This window comes from Castor canadensis, chromosome 16, assembly GCF_047511655.1.
Source record: "Castor canadensis chromosome 16, mCasCan1.hap1v2, whole genome shotgun sequence".
Taxonomy (NCBI): Eukaryota; Metazoa; Chordata; class Mammalia; order Rodentia; family Castoridae; genus Castor; species Castor canadensis.
The window spans coordinates 31,860,472-31,871,016 of NC_133401.1; positions in this window are offsets into that span (position 1 = coordinate 31,860,472).

Consider the following 10,545-nt stretch of genomic DNA (forward strand, 5'->3'; position numbering starts at 1 on the left):
AAAACTTGTGCTTTCCTTAAATAGTTAATACGAAACATGAACATAAAGTTTATGTGTGAATTTTTGTTGGTGGTAATAGCATTTAAACTTGGGGCCTTGTGCTTGGTAGGCAAGCACTCCACCATTTGAACCATTCCCCCAGCCTTTTCTGCTTTCAGTAGTTTTTGAGTAGGGTCTCACATTTATACCCAGGCTGGCCTGATCCGCACTACTCCTGTTTATGATTCCTGCATAGCTGGGGTGACAGGTGTGTGCCACCATGCCCAGCTTTTATCGGTCAAGATAGAGTCTTGTGAACTTTTTTGCCTATGCTGGCTTCAAGCAATGATCCTCCCAATCTCCACCTCCTGAGTAGTTAAGATTACAGCTGTGTGCCATGAGGCCCCAACTGAAATTTTCTTTTTTGGGGGGGAGGGTGTTGAAATCAGACCTTACACCTTAAGCCACTCCACCAGCCCTTTTTCTGTGATTTTTTTTTTCGAGATACAGTCTCACGAACTATTTGCCTGGGCCAGCTTTGAACTGTGATCCTCCTGATCTGTCTCCTGAGTAGCTAGGATTGCAGGAATTAGCTACCAATGCCCAGCTGAAATTTTCTTAATATGCTAAATTTGAGTATATTCTTGGGAAAGAACTAAATAGAGTCATCCACAAACGGAAGCATTGATTTGATTTCAGGATGGGAGTCTAAATTATCTTTTGATTGAATTTTTCTGGTTCAGATTTTTCACAATCCAGATAATTCATACTATAAGATATCTATATACCTTAATAATCAGAAGAAAATTCCTACAAAAGGAGAAACCTGACTGTGATAAATGTGGGCGTCTGTAACCATATTATATCCTTAAATAGCAGGAGATCCTTATTGAGAAGAATGTATATGATTGTAATAAATGTGAGTGGGAACACTCCATTACAAAGCTATTGCCTTTCTCAAAAGGGGAGAACTCATACTGGAGAGAAACCCTATGGATATGGTTAATCCTTTAGATAGAATCTCCGTATGGTTGCACACCCCAGAACTTCTGCCTGAGAGAAGCTGTATTAATGTGGTCAATGTGGGAGATCTTACAACTTGTTAGAGATTACAGAACTTGTACTAAAGAGACACTTCATGAACATCATGGAGGTGGAAGAGTTATAGGCAGGAAGTCAACTAGTTAGGCATCACTAAACTCACAGTGAAGAAAAGCTGTTCCATCGTACATATGCAAAATCATTCAGTCACATCGTTGACTTAAATGTGCATCAAAGAGAACTGAGAGAAGCCTTATGAGTGTTATTGGTATAAGAAATCCTTCTATCAAGGCTCTGGCCTTATTTCACAACAGAGAAATCACCCTAGAGTTTGATGACTGTAATCAATCAGTACAGGAAATGCTTCAGTTGGAGTTCTTGCTTTTTTGATCATCAGAGAATTCATACTGCAGAGAAACAGCATAAGTGTTCTGAATGTGGTATCATGGAGCACTTTACTTAGGCACCAGAGAAATCACTGGGAGAAACCTCATCAGTATCTCCAGGAAGACTTTTTCCTTCAGCCAGAATTCTCACCTTTGAACATCAAAGAAATTATTATTACTTTATTGGAGAGAAGCCCAATAAAGCCCATCTGGGAAATCTTTCTCACAGAGTTCATGTATCAAAATATTCATATGGGTAAAAAAACACATAAATGTAATAAAGGTGAGAAGTCCTTCAGCAGACCATCTGACCTACAGATTGCCCCAAGAACATAAACTATACATATAATCGGGGTCAAAAGACTTTCAAGAAGCACTTGGCCCCTGTTGGGCACCAGAGAACTCACTCTTGAAAAACTGTTTAGTCACATTTTTAACATAATGATACAGGGTCATTGTTTGCTTTTGTGACACAGTCCTACAAAAGATGACCAGTAATGATGTTGGGAGGACATTGGAACATCAGAATGTGAGGAATTCAGAAAGTAACTTTTGCTCATAGAACAAGAGCATTGAGATCTAGGCAGCTGGCAAGTCTCCTCGCCTCTGCAAAATGATTTCCTGACACAACACAGCAGCTGTGTCTCTGTAGCTCCAGTGTCAGCAGGTCTAAAAACTGTGAGGAATTCAGTTCGTAATAACGAGAAGGAAGAGCAGGCCTGAGAGACCCACAAAATGCAAGGCAAAAGGTTTGGTGAGCAGTGCCCTACAAAGAGCAGCCCAACAGGCAAATGTCATGAAGGCCCTGTTTTTGTAGGCAGCTGGGGACACACCCAAAGTAGGGTCCCACATGAGTCAAAGGAGAGCTGGTCAACAGTGTCCCATCTGGTAATGGGTTGGGTTATGTGAAAGTCATCATATCAAAATGGAGTAACAACATGAATTTTTTAAAACGAAATAGCTGTGTCAACCCTAACAAAATAAATAACTCAGCTTGTGTGCCACCTGACAGAATCCATCATTTCCCTTACCATGCTTTCCTCTTACTCTTTCTTTCCTTCACTGTTTTCAATAAAGTTTTGCTTTAAAAAAAGAAAAAAGTAAATCCAGGAGGTAATTAAGAGAGGGTTTGCAGGCATTGTTGCCTGGTAACAGTGATCATAAATGAGTCTGCTAGGCCACAGCCTTGCACAAAGGCCACTTCAGCCTTACATAAAAAATTTTCTGTCCTGTTATCTCAAACTTTGCAGGAGGCTGAGATTGGGAGGCTCGTTGTTCCAGGCCAGCCTGGGTTGCAGTGGGGGATGGAGGTGTGCATAAATGTCCATGTGACCCCATCTCAATGGAAAAAAAGCTGGATGTGGTTACAAGTGCCTGTCCTCCCAGCAATGACTGGAAGCTTAAAATAGGAGGGTCCTGATCCAGGCCCTTCTGGGCAAAAAACAAGACCCTATGCCCAAAATAAGAGCAAAAAAAGGTCTGGAGGCATGGTTCAATTATAGAGCACCTGCCTAGCAAAGTGTAAAGTGCCCCCCAAACTACCAAAAACTGTAAAGACGTCTGTCCAACAACTGTCTCTTCAATCTCAGCCACTACTCTTTGTAGTCTTTGTGGCCAATGCTTGTTTGAAAATATCTTCTGCAATCCTTACTTTTGTTTGTCTCTAAACTTTCCCATTGTCTCAACCTCTGAATGTGATCATCGTTTACTAGCAGCTGTAAAAACAAGCAGAGATAAAACTCCAAATGCTGCTAAGGAATGATGATTACCAGTCACATGGCTAAGTGAGAGCAAAGTGCATTACAGCACTGTCTATGACATGCTAACTTCTACCTCAGAAAAGGGAAAGGGTGGCATATACATGCATAATATACTTGCTTACATATTCTTAAGTTGTACTTCTAATATAAGGATAATCTCACATTTTTATAAATAGTTAATAAGAGAAAGTGTGGATAAAAAGGAGTAGCAGGCATTGAAACATAAAAGTGATTTACGAAATTACAAAACAAGGTTGTGCTTTTACCTGATCTCTAAAAATTTAAAGTGAAATGGTGAAAGACAAACCACACGAATAATGTTTCCAGTAACTTTAAGTAAAACTAGTAATTTCGCTGTAGCGCTATATTGCTAAGACCCGAATATATTCTAAGGACAAAAACAACTGCACAGAAATCTTGAACTGTCACTAATGATGTTGGGAGGACCTTGGAATATGTATATAAAGGAACCAACTAAATCAGCTGTTTTAATTGCGAGCCAGGATTTTCAGCATTAAATGAAAAATCAAGGGTTCAAGGCACTGCTCAAGCGGTAGAACAAGCACAAAACCCTAAGTTCAAACCCCAGTACCCCCTCCCCAAAAAAAGATTGAAATGTAAAAGAAACATTAAAGCCCTATTATCCTAAACTTTAGTTAGAAATATCAAGATATATATATATATATATGATCTAAAACAGTAACAATCTTAATAGTAATATGTATCACTAGTTCCCAGATGTTGGTGTTTAAAACACATCTCGAAAGAAATGGCTAATACCAGGGTTGAGGTAGTACATGCTAAGAATGATCCCGCAACCTCTTTTCATACCAGAAAGCAAAGAAGCTGTCAAAGACTAGTGGAGTCCTCTCACAAGGACAGAGGATCTGTCTTGAAGAAGCTCCTCTTTGTAAGGTTGGTACAGTTTGAGTATCAAAATTATTCACTATAATGAACTGAAGCAATCAGGCAGTTAAAAATCTGTGCATATAAAACCCACTCATGGCCAAATTTGGAGGATGCTAGCAAACACTTCAGTTTTCTCAAAGCTGATGAAACAGGTGGAAAGAATAAATCATTTATCCTGACTTATCCAAACAAACCATTATCTCACCATAACCAAAAAGTTGATAGGGGAAACTTTTCTTATAAAAGAATTATAGCAAATAGGTGCAGAAGGAGTGATAAGAGTTTGGAAATCACTTTGTAACTCCTAATGAAATAATGGGTACAGACATTAGGTCACTAATGACTGTTAAAGCCATTCAGTAAAAATACTGAATTTTACAATGGATTGAACAATCTGTCAGTTGAAGCCATTCATCAAAATAAACATCATAGAGGAGCAGGTGAGATGGCTCAAAATCCCAGGCAGAGATCTGGAAGTGGAGGTTCAGGGACAGCCCTAGTTTAAAAAAAAAAAAAGTTAACAAAAACAAACCAGGGGTGATGGCATATTCTTGTATTCTCAGCTACATGGGAGGCCATATGTGGAATTACTGTATTCTGAGGCCAGCCCCTGGCAAAAACATGAGACCCTAACTGAAAAATAAAGCAAAATAGGGTTCAGGGATATTGCTTAAGTGGTAGAGTGCCTGCCTAGGCTGTGAGTTCAAACCCCAGAATCACCAAAAAATTAAATAAGCATCACAGTAATGTACAACTAGATCATATGTGCCATCAGATATGATGCAAAAGGAAACACATGCACCACCTATGAAGGATTCTTCCTGCCCAAAAAGCATACAAACTTGAATCTGGTTAAATGGCTAGATCCAACTATCAGTTTACAGGGAAAACAAGGGCAGAGAAATTACACCCTGAGGATGCCACCAGCAAAATCCAGAATGTGATAAATTCTACAGAAAAATTTGCCTGATTTTGACAAATGAATGGAAATAGAATGAAACAATCACAAGGGGATAGATATGCATAAAATATGAGACATACAAATTAACCAAATGCTAGGTATGAACTTTGTTTGGAACTTAATTTGAATGGACAAAATGTAAAAAAGACACAATTGGGGCAATTGAAAACCTGTATAGCTGGTATTAGGGAATTGTTGATAATACTCTAAGAGAATTAATGATTTTGTATTTATGTATTTATCTTTTCACCCATTTTTTTTTCTCAGTAGAATTTCTAACTTTATATATTGGTGTTTAAACATCTGGAAATATACCATAAACCCATGTACACTGAACAATTCAATGGTTTTAATATACTCAGTTTTACAAACATCACCACCATCTACTTTAGAATATTTTCATGACCCTTTTTGGGGTCATCTGAGTTTCTTCAATTTCTATCAATTGAATTTCCCCCAATCTTCCCCAATCACTAATTTGTCTATTGACTTGCCTATTCTGCAGAAAAAAAGTATATGTGTACACATAAATATCTTTTAAAGATATACTTTTAGGCATTTATTGAGGAAATGATGTATCTTCGGTTTTCTTCCCAAACAGTACAGTGGTGGGGATGGGAGCAGGTAGAGCCAGATTACAATTTTAAAAGCAGAATGCTGACAGTCGATGAAGCTGGACAATGCTTGGTCAAGTTTGAGGCTTCATTATTTAGCAAATTGCTTTTGCTAAAAAGCACTGACTGCTCAACCAGGCCCATAAGTTTCCTTAAAAGCAGGAGAAAAGCTTGGCATCTCTGCATCCATTTTGCATGTATTGTTTGCTCTGAGTCTCTCTCCCAGTCACCAGGGATCTGCGAATGACAGGACTGTTCTATAACGTCTTTATGACCAAGGATAGAAACTACCCCCAAGGAAAGGAACATCAGAATCTTGCAGGACAAATTATCTCAAAAGTAAAAACAATTACCTATGATGATGAGGCTGTACCCTGTAACAGGAGTAATTATCTTTTTTTGGGGGGGTTAAGAAGGTATGTCTTAAGGTGGGACTAGGTAAGCCAGTGGTAAGAAATGTTAAGTGAACAAGAGTAGCTTCCGTTTTCGGACAGATAGCAACCCAAAAAAACCCGGCACCGCTCTGCGTCCGCCCGGAAAAGCTGGGCGGGGAGGGAAGCTGGTGAACTATGTCACGCATGCGCAACTGTATCGGACGGGGGTGGGGTGCGGGCGAGTCTGCGTAGTCTTTTGGGGGCGTCGTTGCTCGAATTCTGCGCCAGAGCGCTAGCGAGGGCCTTTTTTTGGTCTCATTCCTTGCCTTACTTCCCCTTCTCTTTCCTCCGCCTCCCACTCCGCTAAGTGCGGACGCAGGGCCCAGTCTCGACCGCGTTCCCCAGCGTCTTCCTTCCTAGGTAAATGAAAGCGAAAGCAGTGTGGTTTGTGGTCACCCCATCTCCTACCTCCACCCCCACCCCCTCCCCCACTGATCGCTGCTTTGCTGTAGATTCTGTTGGTGAGCGGCCGGGGACTGGATTCGAGCTAGGGCCTAGTCAGGCAGACTGCCCTGTCACGGCAGGCCGTGTGATGTCACACTCCTCTGTGACACACGAGATTCCTTAGTTACTTGGAAGCCAACGGCCGAGGCAGGAGCTGAGAAGAGACTCATTAGTAATTATCTTACAGAAACCAGATTACTCCCCTCAAGTGAAGACTTCTCTGGAATGTCTTGCAAAATAATGATCAACTAGGCCACACTTTATTCAGGACTGCTTAATTGTGCATCTCTTTCACCCCAGTCCCAATTATTCCCCTATTTAATCCAAAAGCTCATGTTAGTACCCTGAAAATGGGCTGCAATGCTTGGTTCGCCTCTTTCCACTGTGTGCTCATGCCTTGTAATAAATCTTTTATCTGCCCACCACGACTAATTGTCTATTTCAAATATTGAGGCAAGTGGCTGAACTTGACATGTTGGAACCCTAATTCAGGCCTGTGGCCTAGGGCTCCGGTTACAATTACAGGATACTCTACTCTTTTACTTGGATTTTTCTATAATAAAAGGTCATTTATTTTATCATAATGAAAAGTCCCTGATGTGGGCATTGGCCATACAGATTCAGTGACTCAAGAAGGATCCCATCACTGTTTCTTTTCATCTTTCTGCTCTTCCTTTCTCAGCATGGTGCAACAGAGTAGGTGGAAATATGGAGACTGTGTGAGAAATAAGAAAGTGAACTGAATAGTGCTTTGGCAAATAGATGGCTTTCTTTCTCTTTTGGTCTGCTTTGTCATGCTGTAAAAGAGCAGGTAGAAACATTTACTTTTGCCTTTCCTCTCTTATCCATTCCCTAATATTTTAACAGTCTATGCTTTTCACATTTTACAAAAAGGCATTTATAACACCTCCTCCTCAGCTCACATGAATTGACTTGCAGAAAAATAATGTGTTTGTCCGAATGGCGTCAGGAAGTTGAGGTTCAAGGTCCCCTGGACTTTTGAAGAAAAGGAGAAAGACTGCATTCTGGAAAGACTCCACCTAACAAGGAATCCCAACCCATTGTGTCCCATAAAAGCCCTCATACCCCAATCCCCTCTTGAAGATAGAGTTTTAGACAGAAAAGGCTCTGTTTTCCTCAGGCCTGGCCTTGAGGAATTAGTTCCTTCCACTAATTTATGTCTCCTGGCTTCTCTGTAGTGAGCGGTATGAACCATAGATTTTTATTAACCATGGTGCTGGCATTGCTGTAAGTGCCCTACACATTGCATGCAGACAACGCTGTCCATGGTTAATATTAAATGGTGACACACTGCAATATGACACAGGGAAATTTCCCCAGAGAAGTCCCCAGCAAAATTATTTCTCCTTGGCCAGAGTGCCCATGCCTAGTTCAATAACCCTAACACATTGATTAGTTTATAATTGTAGAGAACATAAAGCCTTACTTAACCAGCTGCAAAGTTTGTCTGAACTTTGGGTGTAGAGCAGTTTAGAATCAGTGAGCTACCAGACCTGTGGACTATATATAAACAGCTGTCACCAACATCAGGATACCATCTATATCAACAGGCATGCAATCAATATAGTGTTCAGTATGGCTACACTTATGCTAAGGTGTGATTATGTCTAGAGCAGCACACTGGGGTCCTTACTTTTGGGTGTAACCAATCACCAGAGGACTAAATGACATAAGACGGCAACACTTTGGAGGAGAAAAATCTCAAAAAGGTCACCTGCTGAGGGCACAGAAGAGTGCACTCTCCAACCCTCCAATGCTCATGAGCAACTTACACTAGCATCAAGGGACTCTTTGCTGTGTGATAGCTCTCCTGTTTAGGGAAACAAAGTTACCAAGACCACTTTTCAGGAAGCAGGAATTTTTATTACACTAGCGGACTCAGGGGAGATAATTACTCAAAACCCTGAGCCCTGATCAGAGCCAGGAGATGAGTTATATACCCTCCAGGTGGTTTATGTAACCAGGGGGGTTTTGCAGTTGATGGTTCACAGGTGGTCAGAAAGACAAGCCAGTTACAGAGAAACAGGCTGATACAGTTTCCCTCTACCCCCCTACAGACTGTGGTCACAGTTACAGGAAACCTTGCAGGGCCTAGCTGGAGGTCTGTGACACTTTTGAGCTTGCAGAAAGCTGCTTGTGGCCCCAGAGTAGGAAATCCAATGCATATTCCAGACACATAGTAAATCCCAGAAAAATAGCCAATTGACTCCAACATTCCCACCCTTTGATGCTTTGACACTTTGTCAAAATACATCATCTTTTTCATCCTCGGGGATTGTATTTACTCTTTGGTAACCCTATAACAGATATAATTGTGCAGCTGTTTTTCGTTCTATCATGGCTTCTAACAGGGTCAATTATGGACCACATGACCAGTGGCAGCAAGCATGGGAGTACAAGACAGCCCAACATAATTACTATAGCCCCAAACATTGTTTTAAATCCTCCTATTGTAGAGAACCATCCTCCAAGCAAATTGTCAGGATTCCACCCTTTCCAAGTCTGAACTGGAACATGAGCAATCTTTCTCATTCTATCTGTGATCTTTTCTATTACTTTTCCCGTGTCATCAATCTGAAGACAACAGTTAACTCAAATTGAATTTGCCACAAACTCCCCCTTCTGAGGCTAAGAGATAGTCTAGACCCAAGCAGTTTTCATAAATTGCATTGCACATTTTGGTACCTTGCTTAGCTAGTATATTGAAGCCCTTTGTGATTTCATTGGTTATGATCTCTACCACTGCCTGGAGCCATAGGATATGGCTGAGCATATATATTGGAGTCCGGTAGCCCCAGGAGCCATCTTTAGCCCATGTGGCTGGCCCATAATACTGAATTATGTGCTCCAGGGGCCACTTATCATCTTTCCAGTTTTTAATCTGTATACTCTTTTGTATAGCCCTCCGATTCCTTGGGTGCCCTTTTTCCTCATAGACTGGAATTTCCAGGTGTTCACCTTGAGGTAAGGGGAGGAGAAAAAAGAAGTGACGTATTGTCCCTAACACAGGCCCTGGCCCAGTTTCGGGGCAGCCTGATATAGGCAGTCATTCCACATATCTAATAAAATCCTCCTGGGGCTCACCATTCTATGTGTGTGTTGACCTTGTTCCATGCCTATGAAGTGGACAAGGGATGTGGGTTTGCCTCAGAATAGTTTGGAGACCCCCCACCACTGGACTTTTCTGGCAGTGGGATAAAATTGTTGATCCAGGCATGTTAAGCTCCCGACGGGGTTGTTGAACTTTCTTCCCACTGGGCAAGACAGTTTTTACCAATAATGGAAGTTTTTAGGAACCAAATTCTTTCCTCAAGGTGAGGATGTGTTGTCCCACTGTGGAATTTCTGGGGATCTAATTCTTTGGCCTCCCAGGGCCATTGATCTCCCATATTTGCTCCCACACACACATAGCAAGAAGCGACATTAAGAGACTGAGCTATTATCTCTGCTAAGGACAAGAACAAATTTCTGGTAATGATGGAAATGGGAGGAGGGCCTTTTTCCATCTCCTCATAGAAGGAATGAAAAACCCTGTAGGATGTGGTCTTGTGCGAGACCACAACCTCTTAAAAACTAGTTTTGCTCTTGGGTCATTCCATAAGCCATCTATGCGGGTGCCTATTATGTGGCCCCTTTCCCGTTTCCATCTGGAATCTGTGCAGTTAAGGATAGTGAAATTGACAGGATTACAGTCTCCCCAGGAACAATCAGGTGGGGCAACTCTCTTTTGGAGGATGGCAGACTTACTGTTTTCACGGCTCGAGCCCATGTGGCCAAGTTACACATTTCCAAAAAGGGCACATGGGTGAGTTTCCATAACACCCACATTTATATCCATTTGGCTGTTCCTCACACATGTATTTGTTTTCTTTAGTATAGCTCCTTCCCCATGAGAGGGTGTACACCCAGAGACATCGGCATCAGAATTGTAGCTAGCTGCCACACAAGCATCAAAATAGACTAATAATGACTGATGGGGATTAATGATCTGGGTCC